Here is a 24,831-nt window from a genome sequence, read left to right on the forward strand (position 1 = left end):
TTGCCTAGCTTTCAGCTGTACAGCAAGGGAGGTAATAATAGCATGTATCTTAGAAGGTTATCACCAGCATTAACATAACCTCTTCCTGTATCTGCAGGGGCTTGACCCCAGGACCCCAGCCTCCAACAAGCCACATCTGCAGATGCAGGAAGTCCCTGGGAGGGAATGGCACTGTAGCTGCAGTTTGTGTACCCCGTGCCATCCTCCCATCAACTTTAAACCGTCTCTAGATTACTTACAACACCCAACACAAGGTAAACCCTAAACAAAGAATTGCTGGACTCTCTAGTTTAGGGGATAAGGACAATGGAAAGAGATTGAATGTTCAGAGCAGATGAGCTATTTTTTCACCTTTCCAATTCTCAATTGGTTGAAGCCACAGATGTGGAATTCATGAATACAGGGGATTGACTGCATAATGTTGGCTGAATATTTGCTGTTATTACAAAGCACAGGGGGCCATCTGATGGAAGGCAGGGATTCTGTTGGAATTGCGAGAGATTCCAATGAAAATAGAGATGAGCTCAGGTAGGGGATGTCATCAAACTCCATACTTGGGGTTTGGACAATCCAAAGGCCATGGCAGAAGCCTGGAGGAGACAACCAAGGGAGACTTAAAAAAAAAAAAATCTGTGTGCCACCAGAATGCTGAACAAGGGGGACTCCTGAAATGGTATCAAGAAGAGACTTTAAACTTATACCACCCTTTATAAATGGGCAAATTCTCCCTCTGCTCTGTGTTTTAATTTTAGTAATTAATACTAAAACTGCAGGACCAAAGTAAGAATTAAAATTTCGGAGCTCAGTCTCCTCCTTTCTAGTGGGTTCGCAGGGTGGCAGGGAGAAGGGGCATGTGGCTTCCCTTTCCACTGCCTGCTTTTCTTCTTTTCTTTTCTCCACAGTGATTTTGAAATTTACAAGACTAAAGGGAACCAGCTAAAGGAAACAGGGAAGTGCTTACTTTCTCAATGCTGTCTTAATAGGGTATCACAATTTGGGGTCCTATTTTTTTTGTGGGTTTTTGAGAGGCTCCAATGGGGATGTTCTAATTACCTGTTTGTTTGTTTGTTTGTTTATTATTATTTTTAATCTGATATATACACAGAGGGTCTTTTTATTACAAGCTCAAGCTTGAGCTCAGGCACACAGAGGTTGAGAATAGAGCCTATTTATTTATTTTTGAGACAGGGTCTCACTATGTTCTATTGACTGGCCTGGAACTCTCTGTGTAGACTTAGTTGACCTCAAACTCACAGAGATCTGCCTACCTCTGTGTCCTGAGAGCTGGGACTAAGGGCCTGCTACCCCATCCAGCCAATAGTGCTGTGTATAGTGTAGTTGAGGCAATTTACTCTAATTGACCCCCTCCCCAGCCCAAGTTTTCCAAAAGACCTCCTGGTAGTCCTTTTAAGTAGACCTCGAAATGGCTCCAGGCCATCCTTGACCCTACTCAATCTAGTTCAGCCCTATGAAAAATAGTCTTCACAAACAGAAAGCGTGGGCTGTCAGTGCAGCTGCCTTTAGCCAGCCATTAGGCTCTCCTGTCAGCTTATCACTACCTTTTAGATTCCCCAGGCAGAAGTGAGACACCAGTCTGGGATACCTGCTATGGCAGTCCATTTTCAATTGCTGTAACAAGGCACCTCAGGTTGGGTACTCTCTAAAGAAAAGAGGTTAATTTAGCTCACAGTTTTGGAGGTTGATGTCATCCATCATGAGTTCCTCCTCACCGGACCCTAAAACAAAGAGAATCAGGAATTGGCCTCACTTTTTCCTGGAGAACCTGATCCCATTGGAACGAATGGAGTCTTTTGAGAACCGCATTGATTCCTTCCCAAGAGCTTTACTCCCAATCACCTCCCCCCCTCCCTCCCCCAAGATTCCACTCATAGGTCCCACCATCCCCACCTCGAGCTTTGATCTTTTGAGGAAAACATAGTCAAACCATACAGAAACCACAGCAACCCTGCCTTCTCATGCCAAGCCTCGAGTTTTCCAAGTAAGCCCCCCCCCAAGGCTCTTGTGGCTTGAGTTGAGCGGGGAAACACCCCTCCCCCACCCTTGGAACCGGCATTCACAGCTGGGTTCCACACTGTCTTTACCCCAATCTCTTAGTCTCCATCCTTACTTGTTTTGTTTTTTTTTTTATGTTTGTAGGGTGGTAAATGTACCTGTGTGTGTGTGTGTGTGTGTATGCACGCGTGTGTATGCACGCGTGTGCACGTGCCCGTGCGTGCACATGTGAGATAACCTCAGTGTCATTTTCAGAAACACTGTTCACCTTCTTTGAGACAGGGTTCTTCATTTGCCTGAAGACACTACCAAGTAAGTAGTGTCACTGTGAGCCCCAGGAGCCTCTGTCTCTGCCTCCTCAGCATGGGGATTGCCAGCCAGCACATAGCAAACTTTTACAAGGATTCTGAGTACGAACCTCAGGTCTTATGTTTGCAAGGCAAGTACTTTACCAGCTGTCCCCCTAGCCCCAATTCTTTCCTATTATAGAGATGAGATCCTCTTGGAAGTTTATGAATATTCTTGGCCACTTAAAATACTTGCATAGTAGCATTTTAAAAAGTTTCTCCTGTTGTCCTTTTGCCTTAGAAAACTGAGACCAAAGAGTCTTAATTTTAGTGTCCTATTGGAGACCACAGTGCTTCGCCCTCCATGGTTAATGGCAGGAGCATTAGGAAGATGGATCTGGCTGTTTATATGCTAGGCTGGTATGAGGTGGAAGCAAAACCAGCTTAAATCTGCCATGACCCAGAAATAAGAAAAAAAATTAGTAAATTAATCACAGGCGAGAAAACCCAGAAGAGTGAAGTCTCCTTTGCAAGGGGAAGGAGGAGGGCTGTTGGATACGAAAGAAGAAATACTTTTTCTTTCTTTTCAAAAAGAAGAATTGGAGTAAGTGAGTAAGTAAATTTTCATAGAAACAGAGTAGGATTCAATGTCAGGCCTTCCTAATGCCAGTAGACTGATTGTCCTTGTAGCGAGAGCCCATCATTGAGGGTGTGCAGTGAGAAGACTTTCTGCCCACCACACTCTTCCATCCCAAGCTTCCCCATCTCAAGAGATCTTGACTCGCTAACCACTGCTTGACACAAAGCCTAGGAGTCATTCTTGATTCCTTCGTTTTCCTATATCCCCACAGCCAATCCGTCAACAAACACTATCATGCCTACCTGCTAGTCAATCACTGCATTGGTCCACTTGTCTCTATACTGCCCTGATGCACACCAGGTCACCATTAGCTCCCATCTGGGCTCCTAATCGCTCTCCTTGTGTCATCTCAAGAGCCACACAATCCATTCTCACACATTAAGTAGTGAGAGTCATCTTACAGAAATGCAAAGCAGACCCTATCATCGCTTTCTTCAACCCGTTCTAGGGCTTCTGCTTGAACATAGAGAATAAAGCTCCAACAGAACCCTGCTTGAGGAGCCCATGTGGTCTGGCCACGGCAGCCCCTCCACCCTCATCTTCTATAGTTCTCTTGGTTCACTGCATTCATGCTACATCAGCCTTTTCTGTTGTTGTTTATCAAACCAAGTCAGGTTTATTCCCACACCAGGACCTTCACACTTGCGTGGTTTGCTCCTGCAGATGTGCACAATTGTTCTCTTCTTTCATGTGGATCCAGACTCAAATGCCTCTTTCTCAGAGAGGACTTCTGCACGCACTCATTGGATGGAGGACATCACTGTGCCTCCTGCACCCTCCACCATCGCTTTCTGTATGTCATCACATGTCATGCCTACCAACTGTCGCTTTTCAAAGTGATTTCATGTATTTCCATAGTGACTGTGTGAGAGCCAGGCCTTTGCCATCATTGTCTAATAACCCTATCCCCAGTAGATGCAGTGAGTCCTCAGTAAATATTTGTTGAAGGAATGAGTGGTTGGAGGATCCTGGCTGAGGATATTAGCGAGAGAAGCCCAGTCATCGGGGGAGGGGTCACTCAAAGTCTGTGTCTGGAGTGGATGAATTAATAGGAAAGTAGGACTGTGTCTACCATGTCCATGGAGGACAAAAACGATAGAATGATGTAAGAAGGATGAAGGCAAGAGGCATCAAAGCTTAGCTCTCCAGTTAAACCCAGAAGTGCTGATACTGAGGGGAAGGGGATTTTTGCAAGAAAATATTTCACTTCATCTTGGACATGATGATAAATTGCAAGTATGACAGGAGTCTAGAGACAGGAGTCTGGGCTAAAGATGTGATTTAGACGCCACCAGCCAACAGCTCTTCATTAAGCTGATAGGCCTTGTTCAGTTGGGGTTCTCTGGTAGCCAGAAATGTAAGGTCACTGAGGACTGCGTCAAGTTTCAGGTGGTGCGAATAAGACCTGACTAAGGGACTGAGAAAGAACTGTGCAGAGGAGGCAAGGGCACAGTGATTGAAGAGAACCCTGCAAGCCCTCATCCAGCTAATTCCAAACGAGAGCTTCAAATGAGAGGCAAGGGCAGAGGAAGGAAGAAACTCCTATAGGCTACACACACACACACACACACACACACACACAGTGTCTATGACAACAAGGAGAGGGCACAAATCATGGATGACCTTTAAGGGAAATTTTACTAACATAATAAAAATCATATAGCGAGAGACTGGGGAGGAAGTGAGTGCTGAGAATACTGATGAGCCGAGGAAGAAAGTGCCAATCATTCAGAGCTACACACGGGAGACATCTGCAAATGGCCCGGAGAGCTGCATCACAGGGCATTTGGTGGTTTAAATTTACAGATCTGGGCTGGGGGGGTGTAGCTCAGAAACCCTGAAGAGTGGGTTCTGCAGTCTCGGGGGAGGGTCTTCCTCTGGGGAGGGTCTTCCCTCTCCCCCGCCAGCCAGCAGTGTCTATCTCCTCAGGGAGGTCTTCCTTGATCCTTTAGAGGTTGCTCCAAATCTCTCCTCAGCCACACCTCATTCTTTGATTCTCACTCCACTGAGGAGAAGGAGGAAGGTCGGGTCTCACAGCTTCTGCCTCCCTGACCCCAGACCTAGTGGACAAGATCTCTTCCCTCCACTAAGCTTTGCATCTCTCCTGACTCTTCCCTCCTCAAGGTACCTAGGCTCGAGCCTGTCACTGTCTTCCTCCAGGTCACACGACAAGATGGAAAACGCATCAGTTAATTCTCCAGTAAGCTAGAGATGCATCTCACTGTCTCTGAAACAGCCCTTCAGACATCAATCAGATGGAATCGTCTCCCTGCCTAGAAAGCCTTCCCACAGCTTCCATGCGACCTGGAAGCTAGCATCCTTCTAGCAACAGCCACCTGAGCTGCCCCCGGAGGCTCCAGTTTCGCTCCTGCCGCCCACCACTGCCTGGCAGCGAGCCAGCGAGCCAGCGGTCCTGTTTTTCCGGAGACTTGCCAAGCTTGTTCTGGCCTGCAGGCCTGTGCACTTGCCTCTCCTCTGCGGAAGATGCCATAATTGTTTTTCACAACATTCAATACCTTTCAAATGTTCCTATGTCTTTCTCCACTCAGGCCTACTGGCTTGTCCCCTCCTCTGATGGTCGGGGACAGCTACATCGTCTGAAGTGTCAAGTGTAAGGCGGGTCTCCTGTTCAACAAGCAGGAAGAAAGCTTTTCTCTTTCTCTGTCGTCTCTCTTGTCCTCTTAGTCACGGTGTGTTTTATTTGCCGATTGACACCATGTTCCTTTGGGTACAGGGGTTCCCCTGGGTTCAGTGTAAGCCTCCAGAGGGGCCCCACCTTAACCCTCCAGTGCCAGTGCTCGTGCCTAGACCCGGGGGCCTGAAGGCAGCAGTATTGCTTCAGGGATGTGGGAGATGGCAGTTAAGAATCTGAGGGAGGCTGACAAGATGGCTTGGAGGGTAAAGGTACCCACCACCAAGACTGATGCTCTGAGTTCTAACCCGGGGATCCACATGATGAACGGAAAGAACCGACTCCTGCATATTTATCCTGTGACTATCGCACAGGTACCGTAGCATGTACGTGATCACATGCATGCACAACACAAAATAAACAAATGTAACAGGAAAAAAAAAAGAGAGAGAGAATTTGAAGGAGTGAGACTAATGTCACCTGAAGCTCTAGGCTTCATGCTCGCTCCATTGTCACATGTCTGGGGATGTATTTGCCTGGGATGAAGGAGGCCCTGGGTTCGATGCTCAGCACTATACAAACCGGGCATGGTGGTGAATGGCTGTAGTCCCAGCACTCAAGACAGGTGGAGATGGTGACAGCAGAGACCACCTCCCAGAAATGATGATACATGTAGCTGGCTCCTCACAGGGGATCTTCTTGGCCGCTGTATTCCGTTTTCGTCTACTCGTTCCTGCCTTTCTTCACTATCTGCGTCTGCTTTATTTTCCTTATAGCCCTTGTCACTACCCAAAGCTGTATTGGCTTCTCCTCTCTCTCCTGCTGGGCGGCAAACCCGCTGAGGACATGACCCTTGTCTGCCTCACTTGCTGCTGTATGTCAAGCATGTACAATAGATGCCCCGTAAACACCTTTGCATGATTGCATGAGAAGAGTCCTGTCACCTCTTTGGCTTGGTTTCAGTTACACTTCATAAAACCATCATGCTATTTTTTATTTTATTTTATTTTATTTTATTTTATTTTATTTTATTTTATTTTTATTTTTGGTGAGGGGAGGTTTTTGTAATATTCATCTTGGCATATTTTGCTATATTTGAGCTAGAAAGTTTTTTTTTTTTAAATTTCAGATCTCTTTTGCATCTTTGCCAAGTCCCCATTTTCATTTTTCAAAAGAGAGATTAAAAACTAAAGTAGTTATGCCAGAGAGGGAATAATAGCAAAAATGGCCAAACTCTGTTGTGTTCATTGGGCACAGCTGGTACTGGGCCAGACAAGCCAAGGAGACTCATTCTCTCTTGTGTGAAGCCTAGCCTTCCTTGCTTTTGCTCTCACACTGCAAGGGGGTGGGGGTAGGGGATGTGGGGGTGGCTCAGGTCAGCTCGGAATGCTCATCCTACTGTAATCCACGTGCTGTCCCATAGTTCGCTGCTTCCCTGCTGGAGCGCGCTGGCCACCTGCCAGGGTTCAGAACAGCTCCTACTAGGTTCCAACGTCCAGCCCTCTTAGGAGCTTTTGGAACGTAGATGATAGCTACCTTTCACCTCCCTGCACATCCCTTCCTCACTGAGGCCAGCTCCTGCTGACGCTCTGTCGCGTAAGACAAGTTTACCTCATGTGAGCAGACCGTATTCTCTCCATCCTTGCTCACAGCACCTGCTGGGCCCCACTAGATTCCAAAATTTTGGTGAATTCCTTCACGGTGTAATTATTTGTTGAATGACCATCTCCTCTACCACGCTGTATGCTCTGTGGTGAAAGGGGAGTCTTAACTCTGAGCACCTCACCTACTCCCCACAGGCACTCAGGAAGTATCTGATGAGTGGACACGCAGCCCTCATGCTTAGTAATGGTGTTCCACAGAAGTATATCAGGCGGTTGTTGAATTATATTGGGAAAATATACTTCTTTTTCATCCCAACGATCATGACTTGCTTAGAGTGAGTTGGTTTTCCTTATTATCAAAATAAAAGACAGCTTGAATAATTAAGCCAGTTCCCAAACTCCGGTCTTTCTTAACGGCAAGACATCCGGATGTAATAAATGAGCAACTCCTGGAATACACGTGAGGCTCCTGGGGCCTTCACCTCATCTTATTTGTGCCATCACAGACCCTCCTTTCTCTAGTAACAGGCATACCCGGTGGTCTGTCAAACCTATCACCCATGGCTAAGCTTCATAACATCATTACGTGCTGGCTTTTGGAGCCATTTGATACTAAAAGTAATTATAGGCAGGTTTCCGAGACAAAAAACTAATTCCTTTATTGTTTCCTTCTATCAGACTAAAGACTCTGGAGGTAAGGACTCAAATGAGGTCCAGGCTGCAAATTGCATCGAGAGACAGGATAAATCAGTCTTGGTCAAGGCAGAGGAGCGCTTCCTTCTCTCACAGGCAGATTCAATAGAGACAAATGGCGGGGCTGGAAACAGACGCTCTGCTCCGCTGGCCAGGCATCGTCACGGTCCGCCCTAGCAGAAGAGCGACCTTCCTTTGGTGATGGTTATTTCTGCAGGTCTTTTGTGTTTTAATCTATCGATTCTCTATTTAGCAATAATGGAACACAGTACTGATAAATAATGCATGTCAGCAGCATATCTAGAACAGAGGCTAATGCTTCCTTGAGGGTTGGGTAGCCTCTTGGTTTTTTGTTTTGTTTTGTTTTTTAATAAGTAAATCAAGCAGTGTTTCATCGTAACAAAGGCTAACCGCCCCCACTCCTATTCTCTAAGACCAACTGCTGTGAATACTGCTGACACCATTGTCCCTGAGTCTTCTCTGCCATTTCCTTTGCCAATCTCACCTCTGCCGTGCCTCCCTAGTGTGACATTAATCAAGCAGGTCTTGCCAAGTGGCTTTGTGGAGAAACCACATCCCCCGAGATGTAATTTATGGCCTTAATGCTGTTAACCGTGTGGCATCCTTCACATGGCAACTGATTAGGCATTAGCCATAAAGCAGATTTATATGTACCTCTCTAGAAGGAATATGCATGTCCATATACATATGTATGAACGGGACAGCTCGTTCTCCCTTGAGCAGTGGTCTCATCAAAGGAGGTTGTGTTCTCTTTCCTCCTTGAAGAGACATAAGTGACTTTCCTCCCTTCTAAAGGGCTCATTTAACAGTTTCCCTCTGCCTCCGTATCTGAGTGATGGAGGCAGAGCTAAAGCGAGCCAGCGCCTTGGAAGGGGTGGCGGCTGGTGACGGGCATATTGAATCGAAGCTCGTATCATCCTGTCTCATGACCTGGAAGACTGCAATATAGATCATTAGCCCTGTGTCCCTGAAGGTGACAGCAGAGCCAGCTCACAAGACCGTAATACAATTTGGGCTAGAACAGGATCCGAAATGAAAAGTACTGATGTGAAAAGAGGTGACATTGAGCCCTGATTGAAACTCTAGTTCAGGCTTAAGGGCCTGTCCTCTCCAGGCTGGAGCTGCAGAATGTCGGTTGACGGCTCTCCGGGGCACCATTCTACGGGTGCAGAGCACAGGCGGCTCCTCCAGGGCTCTTCAACTTCATCGGCACGTACTCATTTTCACAGTTTCTCTGCTCCCGCCGGCCTTTGATCACCGGGGAGCAGTGGGCCTCGAAACGTCATTTCCTTGAAGCCCGGTGCGGTGCCTGGCACACGGGAGTTGAGATGCACGCTGCATGCTTTATTGATGAGCAGATGAAGAGTTGTGGAAGGGCTTCCTCGGAGACGCAGCCTCCTTTTTAAAATTTTCCCTCATTAAAGTAAGCCTAAATTTTTATTATGGAAGATTTTGAAAACATGCAAAAATAGATATGATATATGCCTGCGTGGTACCCATCTATTCACAGCCAAACCTAACCATTTTGGTTAGGTTTAACCTTTACCCTACTCACTCTGCTTTGAAGCAGATGTAGTCATCAAGTGACTTTATCTCTGAATATTGTGGTTCGGAATTTGAATCTCTAAAGTTTAAAAACTCATATTTTTTCGGTTACGATAGCATTATGGAATGAAAAATAACTATATATTTTTTCTTATTTATCAGTGTGTATGTGCCTGCGTGCATGCGTGTATGTGTGTGTGTGTGTGGGTAGGTCAGAGGATAACTTATACGAGTCAGTTATGAGTCAATTTTCTCCTTCCTCCATGTGAGTTTCAAGGATCAAACCCAGATCAAGCTTGAGGGTAATGTTTTTACCTACTGAGCCACCTTGACAGCCCTTTATAACTACTTGACCAACTATGGAACCAACGTTCAACTTCATCCTATCACAAATATCACATGCATCTTTAAACATATTTTAATTTATTCGATCATTTCATACATGCACACAATATAGTTTGACCATTTCCACCTCCAACTATCTCTTTCCAGCCCACAAACTTTCCCCTTCCTACCTTCATGCCTCCTTTTACATTTGTTTTTATTGATACTCTAAAATAGTATGCGTCTACGTGTATGTCCGTGTGTGGATATGTGCGCAAGAGTGCAGGTGCCTGTGGAGCCTAGGACAGGGGTATTGGATCCTCTGCGGCTGGAGCTAAGAACCCTGTGAGCTGCCCAGTGTGGGTGCTGGGAGCTGAAGTTGGCTCTTCTGCACCACTGAGCCATCTGTCTCTCCAGCTCCCTTCTTTTTCTATATAACCTACTGAGTCCAATGTGCTGCCTGTATGCACATGGGTGTGGGGCCGTCCACTGAAATGTGGGCGACCTACCAGCGGCCACACTTCAGAAGAAAAACAGGTTTCTCGTCTCTAGCAACCATCCGCTGCCAATAGCCCTCAACCAGGGTGGAACCTTGCGAGCCTCCCTCATCCGTGCTGGACTGTTGCCTGGCTTAATCCTGCGCAGGTGACCAGAGCTGCTGTGAGTGAATGAGTACAGTGAATGTCAGAGCCAGAAAACAGCATCTGCATGGACTCCTTCCACTCTCTGGCTCTTTCAGTCTGTCCCCACCTCTTTCAGATGTTCCCTGAGCCTCGGGGTTTTCAACGTAGCTGCACCTTTTAGGGCTGTGGCTACTCAACAGTCACTGATTTTCAGTACTTTGACCAGTGGTGAGTCCTTTCGTCGACCCTGTCCACTGTAAAGGGAAGCTTCTGTGACAGAGGTGGAGAACAGCACTAGTCTGTGGGCCTAAACAGATGTTTAGAAGGCAGTTTGACAGCGTATCATTTAGCAGAATAACAGTAGTTGTTCCCTGCTGGAGCCTGTGATCCCCCCACATGCTTTTATGGTTTGAATTAGAGTCCAAATAAAATAGCAATTGGCTGATATATATATATATACATATATATATATATGTATATATAATCAAATTATAGATGTCTACCTTTTCTTTAACTTTTAAAATTCAGTGCTGGGGATTGATTTCAAGGTCTTGACACCCAAACCTTTGGTTCACTGAGACAAAGTCTTGCTAGGTAGCTTCACTCTGTAGGTACTTGTTCTTCACTCACTGTGTAACCCAAGCGGGCTTCAAGCTCATAATCCTCTTGCTTCAAACTCCTGAGTGCTGGAGTTTTCTAGATCTTTCTCTAGAGATAACTGTGGATCCATACGTAGTTGCAAAACATTTTGCCAAGCTGACACTAGGCTCTTAGCCTAGTCTCTCTCAATGTTAATATTACACACGGCTTCGGGACAATAACAGCACGAGGAAAGTGACCTTGACACGCTCTGCCAACCTCACTCAGGTCTCAACAGTTTTGGATGCTGATCTGTGTGTGTGTGTGTGTGTGTGTGTGTGTGTGTGTGTTTACATCCATGCAGACCTATGAGACTCAACACTGTCAGGATACAGGTCAGTTTCAGCACAAATTCCTTGTGCTGTCATTAATAGGCACATCTCCTTAACACATTTTTCTGGTCTCCATTTCTTTCATATATATGTGTTTATTCTTTGGCAATTTCAGATATATACATACATATATATATATAACTATAATACACAGTGTATCTTGATCATATCCACCAACAATTTCCCCTTCCTTTCTCCCCATCTTGATATTTTTGTTGCCACAAAGCTAAGAATAAGACTGAAAGTCTTGCATGTGCTAGTCTACAAGCTACAGCTACAGACCCTCATCTCTGTAATTTTGTCACCTTAGAAATATCATATATCTGCACTCTTACAGAATCTATTGCTTTGAGGCTGGCCTGTTGTTTTTTTCCAACATATTTTTATTGATTATTTGGGAATCACACATTATGCACCCGATCACACTCACTCCCCAGTCCTCCTAGGAGCACCCCATCCGGGCCCCACCCCCACCCAGACCCCGACCCCCACCCCTTTTGTGGCCTGTTTCTTTTCCCATCCCGTTTCTCTCAGGGTCTGTGCAAGTTGTGTGTGTACTTCCTGGCTTGTTTCTATCACTGAGTACCATCCTACGGAAGGGATATGACAGTTTGTGCACCCATTGACTGAAGGACGCCTGGGCTGTTTCTAGCTTGGACTATACAAATAAAAGCCAGTGAGCAGTCATGAATAGATTTTGTATAAACGCAAGTGATTACGTTTCTGGGACATAGATCCCAGAGTGCAGCTGCTGGGTCATTTAATAGGCATGGGGTTAGTGAGAAAATGCCATCTCTTTTCTGAGCGGGCGTACCATTCATAAGCCTGTTAGGAATGTAGGAGTGTTTTTCCATTTCTCTCAAGCCTCACCAACATTTACTGTATTTTCTTTTAAACCCTAGTAACCTTGATAGGTGTGGAGTAATACCTCCTTATTATTCTTTAACGTTGTTTTCAGCTGTAAATGTAGCTCATTTTTGTTCTAGTATGAAAGCTGATCATAAGAAGCAAGATACAGCCAATGTGTTGATATATTAATATTTTCTCTTCAGGCATATTTGTCTATATTTTAGAAAACTATAGCTATGATATAATTTTGAATCAATAATATATTGAACAATACTGTGTATATTTCAGACCTTACACACCGTGGGTGTGGGGCAAAAATATATTGAGAAATATATGTCCTATAAAATATTATTTGAAAACGTGGTTTTCTGTTGGGTCCCGGGGACTGAAACTAGAACCTCTGCATGCTAAATGACTGTTTTTACCATTCCTAACCCTGAAACATTTTTTTAGAATTCTTTGTGCAGTAATGGTGCACATGCCTTTAATCCCAGCACTCGGGAGGCAGAGGCAGGTGAGTCTCTGTGAGTTTGAGGCCAGCCTGGTCTACAGGGTGAGTTCCTGGACAGCCAAGACTATACAGAGACCCCCTGCCTCAAAAAAAAAAAACCAACCAAACAACAACAACAACAAAAAAACCGTTTATGTGTGAATGCACGCGTGGGTGCAGGCCCTTAAGAGGTCAGAGGGACTCAGTTGTCTTCAGAGTTCATTCTTTCGTGCCCATCTCCCACCTCCGTGGTGCTGCGGGAGTGCTCGCTACCTCAGCTGGCATTGTGTGTGGGTTCCGGGGTCAAACGGAGGTCATCAGACTCTTCTACCCAGTCAGCCAATGCCTCGTCACCAGCCCATCTCCTCAAGGAGGAGCTATTGGTAGCGCATAGTTGCTGGGGGAGGGACGAGCATTCCTTGGGGTTGTGGGTACGGGTGGAGTCTCCAGGCTCCAGTGGATGGCCCCACGCTCAGGCACATGTGGGCCACACACCCAGACTTCGTGACTCATCAGAAGCACGTGAAGTTCAGAGTACTGGGTGAGCGTCTATGATCACATTTCATTGTAAACCTGTATGAAAGTTTCAAGAATAAAGGAAAAAATATCACCCACAAGAAAATAGCTATATGGTGTCCCATCATATAGAGGTATTAGACTATTCTCTTGTTTTGAAACATTTGTTGTTTTTAATTTTTGACATGATAAATGCTATTTGAATTGTCATACACAGCTTAATTTTGTTCTTTTTTTTACGTTTCTAGTGATTTTTTTTTTTTTTTTTTGTAATCCATTGTAGGACAGGGATTGCTAGGTCGAGACACAGACAGACACACTTTAGGGCTTTGGTGCCTATATACGACAGATCCAAAGTACTATCAGAACAATTTTATCTAAACTCACCGGACAGTGAATGTTATGCTTTTATATTGACCAAGTTGATAGAGGAAAATCCTCTTTCAAAATTTGCATCTCCTTGATGAGCGTAATTGAAACACATTCGTCAGTCTTAGTAGCTATTTGGACTTCTTCCTCAACCGTTAGTGCTTTCTGGGGTTTTCTGTCGGCACATTCCTGATGTCATTCGAGCCGTATATGAGGGAGTTGTGTTGTGTTGTTTTGCGGTGCTGGTGAACACCTGACGAGCAGCCGGGAGATGGAGGAGGAGCAGACGGGAGGAGCACGGGTTTCTAAGGGTCCTGGCTCTGGGCACTGCCCGCTGCCAATCCTGGGAAGCCTGGGTGGCCGAGGCACTGTGGGGGCAGGCAGCTGCTTTCTCCGGAGCTAACCTTCCTCAGTTCTCCTTCTGCCATCAAGCGTTCTGAGAAAGGCAGGGCCCCTGAGGAACCAGGTGCTGCAGAATGTCTTGTTTGCTCATGTACTTCCTGTGTCCAGGTGGCCTGAGACCAAGGACATCAGCGTTCCTTGTTCTTTCTTTTCCTTTATGCCACACAGCTTCATTATGGTACCTCACTTTTCTTTTCCTTTTCCATTAATTAATTAACTAACTAACTAACTTAGCATCCTAATTGGAACCTCCCCTCCCTTCTCCCCTCCCCCCTGATCCCCTTTCCTTTCTCCTCAGAGAAGGAAAGACCTCCCTTGGATTTCAACACACCTTGGCATATCTTCTTCTGTGGAGGCCAGACAAGGCCATCCAGTTAGGGGAAAGGGATCCAGAGGCAGGCAGCAGAATCAGAGACAAGCCTGCTCCTGCTATTAGAGGTCCCTCATGAGGACCAGGCTGAACATCTGTCACAAATGTATGGGGGGGGGCGGGGCCTAGGCTCGGCCCATGCTTGCCCTTATTCTTCTAATACTATCCCCTTTATCGGTCAAGCTGCAGCCAGTTCACAGTTAGTGAGACCCTAACCAACCAACCAACAAAACCCAAGGACAAACAAACAACCCCTGCCTCCAACAATGTCAACCAAACCGACCCAAATTTGCACGGTCATACACCCAGGGTGTGTGCAAGGTCTGAGGAACACATAGGGCCAGTTTTGGCTTTTTTCATGTGTTTCTCTTCCCCACACACAGGCGCCAGTGGCGGCAGCATTCGGGAGGAGACGTGAGGGAAGGACTAGCAGGAGCAATCCACGTAACCTAGGGCTAGAAGCCACACTCCTCCCTTGACACATCTGTCCCCGACATCTGGGACAGGATGCACAGCAGCCACTGTCCCCAAATTGAAATTTTATTCATTTAGAGTTGTTATTTCTATGCTTTTTCAGACATTCAGGTAGCTGTGACTTCAAATCCTTGTCATTTTTTTTTCATAGCCACATCACACGGTGCTAGATTGGTCTATGATTGGGTCTCAAGCTGAGTGCTATTTACCACCTGGCAGGCCGTGTGGACCTATTCCGTACGTACTTCAGTAGGGAATCTGTACTCTGTCAGCAGAACAGAGGTCGTGGGACAAGCTCTCATCTCCTCATCAAGTGATATCCGTTCCAGAGGCCTGTGAGTTCCAACCAAGCCTTTCTGTTAGAGACTACTACCTCAAACAAAAGCCCCTAGGAATTCCTGATTAGGTCCCTTCCTATCAAAAGAAAGATACACGAAGGGCAAACACATGAAATAAACACACATAAAATAAAAATAATTACGTCTTTAAAAAAAAAACAATCTAAGGCCTAATTTATTTGTTTATTTTTAAATTGAGTTTCCCCATGAGGCAACCTTGGCTGAAAAAAATTCGACTTCCTCCCCTAGAACACTGCCTCACAGTGGGAAGCAGCCCTTGTGATCTTCAGGGAAGATACAGACAGTAAATAAGATGATCTCAACGCTTCTGAATCGAAGACGGTAATTCAGTGAGTTGGTATGTCAGAGGTTTAGGAGAAACAAGATCCGGGGTGAGGGAAGAGCAGAAACGGGATGGATTATACTCGTCAGGAGCCAGGGAAGAAGAGCTACAGCCTAGTCACTTCACACCAATTACTTCACAGCATCTCCTCCCAGGCCTAGGGGGTGGGGGGAGGGGATGGTTCTCGTTTCAGAGGAAGAAACAGAGGTTCTGAGAGGTTGCGCAACTTGAATAGGGATTGGATTTGTGGACCAGCTCTGACCAGCTCTTACAGTTTCTTTCACTGTCCTCCCACAGCTGTGTAGCTCTACCACACACACCTCTAAGACCCTGGAGAGGGATCACGTAGTTCTCAGTCTCTCTGTATCCTTTCCTCTCCCTTTCCCTTCATTTTCGACAGATGATCCTGGGTTGGGGAAGGGGTGCTCTGAACACGTGAGTGTGCACATTTCCTTTTAACCCTCCCAACAACAACTGAAAAATCTTAAAAGGAGCGGAGATGACATCACCCACAGTATCCGAGCCGTGTCAGGGAACATTGCCTGTCAAAGCTAAATCACCTTCGTTTGCCCTATGCTATTTTGGGGACAATATGATTTGCTAAATCTTAACTTTAACCTATATTTCTTAAGAGGACTTTTAACTTGGGATATTTATAATCTTCTTTGCATCTTCAAAGCGCTTTGCAGTATTAACTAATTAAACCTCAGCAACACCTTTGATTAACTCCTTTTTATAGATGTGGGAAAGAGGCACGGAAGAAATGCCCTTGGCCACGATAGAATCAGCATTCCAAGGTAGGATTGGAGCCTGAAATTTCCTGCCGCCACCTCTTGTAAACCACACATCTGTCTCCTGCCTTGATGTCTTAGTGGAAGGACACGACGGGGCCATCTTGTTGCTTACGTCAATGGAGCTGTCTCAGAACTACCTGTCACCTTTCCAGCTCTTCACTATTAATTCTGCATGTCCTTATGACATGATTTCTTTCACCTCAGCAATCAAGAGCTACTGGGAGGAGTGAACAAAACGCCCCGATCTCACGATGCCACTTCGCTCCCTTGTAAATCCCCTTGGAGTCTATTCTTAGACAAACTGTCCGTTCAGGAATCCAAGGTAAGCCAGATTTATCTGGCAACATCCCCAAAGAGTTCTCCTTTCCATATGTCCGGACAGAAAGTTAAGCAGTAATTCAAAGATAGAAAGGGGTCAGCAATAACCATTTTCACAGCTACCAGGCAAAAATCCCCCATCAGGGTTGTCTGCAGCACAATTTCCCAACCGTTTTTAAGGCTGGAAGAACCACTCAAAATGTATGGTTGATGGGCAGCTGTCCCAGTCGGGTGAGACTCTTGCCAACAGATATCAGACTCTTATTAGCATCCTCTGTTCTAAATTAGAGGAGAAGCTTATCGTGAACTACATCCTGGAGTCTTGGAAGATGCGGGGGACTGGGTGGGGTACCGAGGCACAGCACTGTAAACACTAGGGGAGAGGTGACACCATCTTTAAAGACCTTCTTCTCTAAGAATGTACTGTTCTTTGATGAGCTTGATAGCTTTGGTGTATTTGAAGGGAGGGTTACCACTGAGACAAATAAGGACTTGATGTCGAAGCCTGTCATTGAGATTTGGAGATGCTCAAAGGTTTGCATAAGTGCCAATCACTTGACCCCGAATCCAAACCAGACTCGGTAGGTTTAGGGGCGTAGGAGATTTGGCCTAGAAAAATCTCAATTGGAGTTACTCCTGTTTGTCTGACTAATCAACCTTGCTGAGCTGGGCTTCCTCCGTGGGAAATACAGTGGCAATATTGGCCTTTTATAATTGGTGGGGAAATAAAATGAGAACATTTTCTGCACTCTAGAAAATTATTTATTTTAACTAATTTTGGTTATTAATGTTAACGGCCAATGTTTATTATGTCATTACCATATCCCAGACACTGTTTGAGGAATCTTTTATGCCCAGGCTTATAGAGTTTTGTCACCCCCAAAACTCTATAATTTTCTTTTAAATGAGGAAACTGAGGTCTAAAATCACCAATTAAAGAGCTGATTCGGCCATGCTATATTGTCTCCCCCACCACTTTCAAATTTGTATTGTTTTAAAATTGTACAGGTCTAATATCCACTTATGAGCGAGTATATACCATGTGTGTCTTTCTGCTTCTGGGATACCTCACTCAGGATGATCTTTTCTAGATCCTACCATTTGCCTGCAAATTTCATGATTTCCTTGTTTTTAATTGCTGAGTAGTATTCCATTTTGTAAATGTACCACAATTTCTGTATCCATTCCTCAACTGAGAGGCATCTGGGTTGTTTCCAGCTTTTAACTATTACAAATAAAACTTCTACGAAGATGGTTGAGCAAATGTCCTTGTTGTGTACTTGAGCATCTTTTGGATATAAGCCTAGGAGTGGTATAGCTGGATCTTGAGGTAGCACTATTCCTAATTGTCTGAGAAAGTACCAGATTGATTTCCAAAGTGGTTGTACAAATTCACATTCCCACCAGCAATGGAGGAGGGTTTCCCTTTCTCCACATCCCCTCCAGCATGTGTTGTCAAGAAGCTAATCAAGAAGGAAGACTCTGGGTAAGATGCTCGATCCTCATTCAGAAAGGCAAAGGGGATGGACATCAGAAGAGGTAGAAAACAAGGAACAGGATAGAAGCCTACCACAGAGGGCCTCTGAAAGACTCTACCCTGCAGGGTATCAAAGCAGATGCTGAGACTCATAGCCAAACTTTGGGCAGAGTGCAGGCACTCTTATGAAAGAAGGGGGAGATAGAAATACCAAGAGGGCACAGGAGCTCTACAAGGAGAGCAACAGAAGCAAAAAATCTGGGCACAGGGGTGTTTTCTGAGACTGATACTCCAACCAAGGACCATATGTGAGATAACCTAGAACCCCTGCTCAGATGTAGCCCATGGCAGCTCAGTGTCCAAGTGGGTTCCATAGTAATGGGAACAGGGACTGTCTCTGACATGAACTCAGTGGCCTGCTCCTTGATCACCTCCCTTTCAGGGGGGTGAAGCCTTACCAGGCCACAGAGGAAGACAGTGCAGCCAGTCCTGATGAGACCTGCTAGACTACGGTCAGATAGAAGGGGAGGAAGATCTCTCCTATCAGTGGACTGGGGGGAGGGCATGGGTGGAGAAGAGGGAGGGAGGGTGGGATTGGGAAGGGAAATGGGAGGGAGCTACAGGTGAGATACAAAGTGAATAAACTGTAAGTAATAAAAATAAAAATAAAATGTATCTTTAAAAATTGTACAGGTCTTTCACAATACAGCGTTTTGTTATTTAAATGACTTCTAAATGTTAATATACAATGACTATTTTTTTGAAACTCAATCATGAATTACAAATACATCAATATGGTTACTTCAGACAGCCCTGGATGCTGGGGAATTCTGAGTCCTGCACCACAGTGCTGTCTTTAACCTCCAGTTGTCCACTGGACATTTCTAGTCTGCTTTGCTATAGTTCTCCCTACTGTTACAACTCTCAGGTAAAATTCATTCTTGTCTCTCACAGTACCGTCCTTCCATTAACTTTCCTATTTGCTCAAATTGCCATTTTTCTCCCTGGCTGGAAACTTCTAAGTTATCTATTTCCTTTCCCTTCTGACTGAAGAGTCCCCTGGCTGTCCAACTCCATCCACAGGAGCAGCTCCTCTTCCCTTCTAATTCCTTTGTCAATACTGTGGTTGAGACTCCATCTCTTCAAGCATGCATTGTTCAATAGCTCCCTAATTTGTTTTTCTACCTTTGATCCATTTGAATACCATCTGCTAATTGATCTTGAATTACCGTTTCAGCAGCTACTTCCTGGGTCAAAAATGTTCAGTTGTTTATGGGGCAAAGCCCACGTTCCGACTCAAGGTCCAGCCGTACCACCCAGCCCTATCTCAACCCTGTATGCAGTCTTTACTGCCTTTGGACCCCAGCTTATGGAGTAAGTCTCTTTTTCCTTCATGCCCTTCTTCTGTTTCTCTATTTAGCGAATGACAGCTCTCCACGATCCAAGCCAATTTCTCCTGCCTTGATTTTCTAAACTACTAATATGTCCTCTTAAATCCGTGAGCCCGGAGCACTCGGCAGTCTCTGCTTATTATTCCTCTTAACTAGTTAATTATTCACAAATAAAATGTCAGTTTATCTTACCTTTCTGGAAGGAGGGGTGGATGGGAAATAGACCTTATATTTCTTTCTCTCCAACACCTCTTATCTACTGTAAAACCAAGCTCTGTGCTGCGTTCTGGGAACACCGAGCTGGCCAAGGTATGCTAATGAGCTCACAGATGAACAGTACAGGTCTCTATGCAAACAAATCATCACAATTGGATATGAAACAAGCTATGCTGGGTGAAGCTATGCTTGGAGGATTCTGGAAGTGCAGAGTAATAACAACCCAGGACAGGGAAGGTCTCATAAAGTATACCTTGAAGCGATTCTTAGAAAACACGTTGAAAATAGTTCTCTGGACAGAGAAGGTGGAGAAGGCTTTCAGGAACAGAGAACACCATGTCCAAAGGCACATAAACTATATGTGTGTGTGGGGGGGGAAGGCAGTGGCGACTGTGGGGGGAGGGGCCAACACATGTGGCCGAGAACCAGAAGAATAGGCTGATAATTAGGCAGAGTCAAAGTTCTCAAGACTTGGTCATGCGAAAGAGATGGGACTTGATCCTACAAGGCAGGTAGGAATCTGCGAGTCGGGTGGTGGGAATGGGACTTGTAAGAAGGCAGTGAAATGACCTGGGTTTAGATTCTAGAAATCTAACTTTGGGGGCTGGAGAGATGATTCAGCAGTTAGGAGAGCTTGCTGTTCTTACGGAGGACTGAGATGCAGATCCCAGCACACAAGTCAGGTGGTCCACAGCTGCCTGTGAGTCTAGCTGCAGAGAAGTCCTCTTCCGGCCTCTGTGGACACCTGCGTGCTTGGGTGTAGAGACACAGAGTCCTGAAGAAGAGGAGGGCGATAACTCTGAGGGTAGCATGTAAATAGTGCCTGGAGACCGCAGAGGAGGAGGGGCCTTGAGATTTTGAGAGTTCGGACCAAGTTAGGAAAATGGGACCAGAACGGGCTGCTGTTTTGGTATGTTAAGCAGGGGACTAACTGCTTGGATGTGGCTGGAGCATGGTAAATGAGGAAGAGGACAAAGGGTCAGTCTCATTATTGTTATTGTTTGCAGTTTGGGGGATAGAAGCAGGGCATGCTGAGCGGTTGCTCCCCCAACGAGCCACACCCAAACCTTTCGGACTAGACTCTTTCTGTTGAGACCTTAAGAGACCCCCCACCACCACCACCACCGAGGTAGAGAACGGTGGTAAAGGGCCGTTACCACCGCTGCTTTTGTCACTCTGTGGAGTGAGGAATGAGCCGCAAAGGTGATAATTAAGGAGCACGGATAAGGAGATGCTGTGAAGCACGTTAACACTTCTCTCGGGCCTAGCTCAGTGCCTGGCACAGGTGGGCACTTCACAAATATTTGTGGAGGAAGAAAACGACCTTGCTGGCTAAGCAGGCAAATAATACACGGATTGCTTACATTCCTCGGTAGAACCGTTTCCCAGTCTTTGTAGTGAATGCAGCTTCTAGTGATTCGAGACTGTACAAAAGGCACACTGAGGTCCGTGGGTTGGTGCTGTGACTGGCTGGCAGGCACTCCACCTTCCCTGGCCGACATCATCTGGGGAGAAGGATGAATAGGGAGCTTAAGAAGGAGCCCTGTGGTGTGACCTTGAGGTTTGGCTGCGTAAACAGTGAACACGGCCCCCAGGTTTCTCTCAAAGACTCCGACAACAACGGGTTTCTAGGCCCTGTAAGTGTTGACTCCACATGACTGTTTTTAATGAGGAATGGCTATTCTATTCACTTGGGTTTCTTTTTACCTATATGATAAATCATAACCTAGGATGTGTAATCCTTTCCTCACCTCTTATAAATAACTTTTCAATTAATCCCAGGGGGAAAGGGTACAGTCAGGGGGAAAGAAAGGGATGGAAGGGGAAAAAAAAAACCTCAACAGGAAACTTAAGAAAAGGATGATTCACCCAGCAGATTCCTGGTCTTTCGGCTTCCCTCAGCAGAAATGAGTGATGTCCTGGGACATGGAATTTTAAACATTAGTGGACATGTTTCAGCAGTCCAGTACAAAGCCATTAATTTCCTTGGCATTTTCAGTACTTCCTTGCTGTTAAGTGTTCCCAGTATGTTCAAGTTAATAGAAAATTTGCAAGCCAAGGATATTTTATGCCTGCATAATTCTGGTTAAAAGCAGCATTGGGCAATATTTAGAAAAGGTATGGACTATGTTTACACGCGTCCAATGCTTCAAGGATGATAATGCTCTCTTCTCGCTGTAATTGCTTCTTTCTGCTCCTAGACTCCAGTCTATATAGCGAGATCACACTCAAGGGTCCATTTCTACATGTTATGTAAATGGCATCTGGTGAAGTTGTATGCATTCACTGTCCAGGAGCGTGCAGAAGGGAAAGAAAACAATGTGCGGAACTCAAGTACAGCGGGCCCTCAAAGCGGTTCACCCGACTGACGCCGATCAGGAGAGCCAATGCGACGGGCAGGATGTCACAAAGCCCTCCCGCCTTACAATCAGAACTACGGGCTGCAGATAGATGCACCCTTTTAGCAGAGCATCTCCGTTTTTACAGATGAGAAAGCCATTAAGAGATGACACCCCCCACCCCCACCCCCTCCTCCCCGTGCTCTCTTGTTAGCAAGCGACAGAAAGCAATCGACTTAAGCAAAAATGGAATTTGCTGGTCTATGGCAACCAAACATCCAAGGGGTGAGCATGGTTTCAGATGAGGCTGGATTCAGAGCTCAGATTCCACCTTACATGGCTGTCTTCCCCCACTGTGTTGGCTTCTATCCCAGAATCTAAGCGCACAGAGTGCAACACGATGGCGCCAGCCCCACCTTCTGCTAGAGCCGAAGTGCCTCCTTCAGTCGCAAACGCTTTACAGCATCCCGTTGGTCCTAGTAGGGGCCTGGGACCCTCCTTAAGTGGGTGCCATGGCTTAAGGTGGCTTAATGATGGTCACATGCGTACCACAGGACCCGGTTTCCATCCAAGCAACAGGCTGTGAAGAGAGGAGGGTTGTTGCCATAAGAAGGAGGAATGCATCTTAAAAATCAATAGTGGCCTTGCTACTCTAAGCGATATTTAAATTAAGATTTTTAAATAGACTTATTTACAATAAGGAGTCTATCTCAGGGGTCCCCAATGGGGGGGGATGTTAGTTTGTGATTGTTGGAGGAAGCAGAATGAAGCCAATGTGTTTCTCCAGTCTGTGTCTCTTCGTCTTCTTTCCATTATTGTCTTTATTATCCCCAGCATCGGTTCAAATCCCTACGGTGTCTCTCCTCTGGAACAAAATATTTAACAAATACTTCTTCCAGATCACCAAGAAGAATGTTCGCTGGAATGTGGGCTTCCTCGTTGAATCCTGAACCTTTCAGTTAATCTCTCTCTGTCCCTCATAGATCACCCTGATTATTTCGGTGACCTTAATTTGACCCCCTTCCCAGGAGCTTGCATTGTTTGCTGGTTTAGAGAAGCTGACTATTCCTGGTTATTTCTTTACCTGGAGGGTAGGCAGAACCACAGAAAAGGTAGAGTCTCTCTGCTTTGAATGTGTCTATTGCTCTTGTTTCTCATTGTTTTTAAGTTCTTCAGAGTCTTTCAGAGCGCATTCCCCACCCACCTCCTTGTCATAGGTATGAGGTAGCAGGCATGTTCCTTAACTGAGGCTCTAGAATTTACTCAGCTACTTAGCTACATCTATTCACCAGGTGAAGATCAGCATTTTTCAACAGCCGAGCATGCCTGTGTGATTGTGCATGCTGAGTGTCAAGGCAAAGGATTGCTGCTGGCATATGCAGAACGGTGTCAGGAACTCATTCCCAGGAGTGTGGCATGTCCTTGCTGCCAGCTAATTTCTCTCCTGCTATTCAGGGACTCTTGTTTTGTTTAGCTGACAGTTCTGCTACACTTCTCAAGAATTTCCCAGGCAGAGCTTCTAGTCTGGATTATCCAAAATCAACTAAACAAACAAACAACAAACAAACAGGGGTCTCTGGACTTTCCACAAACAAATCATGCAACAAAAGCCTCTTCTAGAAATATAGACAAGAGGACAAAAATGACCACACCGTATTTATAAATTTTAAGTTCCTCAGTTATCTGCTCTGATAAACCCGTCCGGCACTTGGTAACTAAGAACGACTGCAGTTTCTTCAGTTCATTATTCTGCAGGTCAGCAGTGAGGGCTGGACGCAGCTGGGCATTTTGGGGACCAGTTTCATCAGAGCCATTCGTGCGGTTGCAAGCATCTGGCAACTCAGATGGGGCTGGAAGCCCACAATGGCTTTGCTCATATGGATGGGGGCAGGGGTGGGGGTGGTGCTGGCTGGTGTCTAGGTTGTCATCTCCAGCAGGTTGGCTCGTGTTTCTTCACCTAATGCCAGAAAGTTCTCAGCAAAAAGAGGGAGTCAAGCTCAATTGGCAAGTCTGCCCAGTCTCTGCTTCTGTCAAGTTCGATAATGATCCCATCAGCCAACTCAAGTCCAAAGACAGCCAAGTCCAGAGACAGCGTGGGAGGAAAGTGCCCAGATATGTGGGGGTGGGAGATGGGATCTATTGGGGACCATTATTGTAAAAGAAAATCTATCACATATATTAAAACATTATTATTTATTTTCTGAAAATGATACTTACCAGAGAAGATTTTTGGGCAAACCCATTACCAGGAAGGATGCCTGTCAGAGATTTGTAGACACAGAGCAGAAACATAACCTTTTTGTAGACTTACCAGCGCCGAGAGAACACTGTCTGTGTGTTGAGGTCTTACCCCAATTATAAAACCAAACCCGCTGTAAAAATGGGAGCCTGTAGTTAGACAGGAGCAAGCTGTTTCAGTGCGCATAGTAGGGTGACTGCAGATAGCAGCGATGCGGTGTGCATTTCAAAGTACTGGAAGAGAGAATTTTGAATGTGTTCACCATAAACTGTAAGGGAACAGATGGAATTGTATGCCCTCGTTTAAGCGTTACGCAACTTATAGATGTCTCGGAACGTTGTGTGACTCCCCATAAACATACACAACTTTTGTTTTTATATGCATTAAAACACGTGGGCATTAAAAAATGGAAGCTGGCATGTACATAGACCCTACCTAGATATTTAATGTACAACCGTGACTAGGACTCTTCTGAAGGACTTAAAGTACGGAGGGAGTAAGACTTTTGTTGGCTTAGGTCATTTCCATTGATCGCTGCAGCCCTGACGTGGAG

General features: G+C 45.6%; 2 long non-coding RNA genes across 5 annotated transcripts in view; one reads left to right on the top strand and one right to left on the bottom strand.

Annotated features, from left to right (window-relative positions):
- LOC132656943 (uncharacterized) overlaps nucleotides 1-24,831 on the top strand; it is a 121,189-nt gene that overhangs the window by 89,454 nt on the left and 6,904 nt on the right. For 2 of the 4 annotated variants that reach the window (XR_009594777.1, XR_009594776.1), the window contains 3 exons: nucleotides 5,101-5,946; nucleotides 7,855-9,313; nucleotides 16,244-17,979. The exons of 1 other annotated variant lie outside the window; for it this stretch is intronic. This is a non-coding gene — a long non-coding RNA (uncharacterized LOC132656943). Of the gene's footprint in view, nucleotides 1-5,100; nucleotides 5,947-7,854; nucleotides 10,816-16,243; nucleotides 17,980-24,831 lie in introns of those variants that run through there. One more of the 4 variants, XR_009594778.1, reaches the window with a different exon arrangement.
- Nucleotides 12,443-24,561, bottom strand: LOC132656944 (uncharacterized). Its single transcript, XR_009594780.1, has 3 exons — nucleotides 22,456-24,561; nucleotides 21,065-21,205; nucleotides 12,443-13,265 (listed from the first exon to the last, which is right to left on the bottom strand). It is a non-coding gene; the product is annotated as an uncharacterized LOC132656944 (long non-coding RNA).

This window comes from Meriones unguiculatus, chromosome 10 (assembly GCF_030254825.1).
Source record: "Meriones unguiculatus strain TT.TT164.6M chromosome 10, Bangor_MerUng_6.1, whole genome shotgun sequence".
Classification (NCBI taxonomy): domain Eukaryota; kingdom Metazoa; phylum Chordata; class Mammalia; order Rodentia; family Muridae; genus Meriones; species Meriones unguiculatus.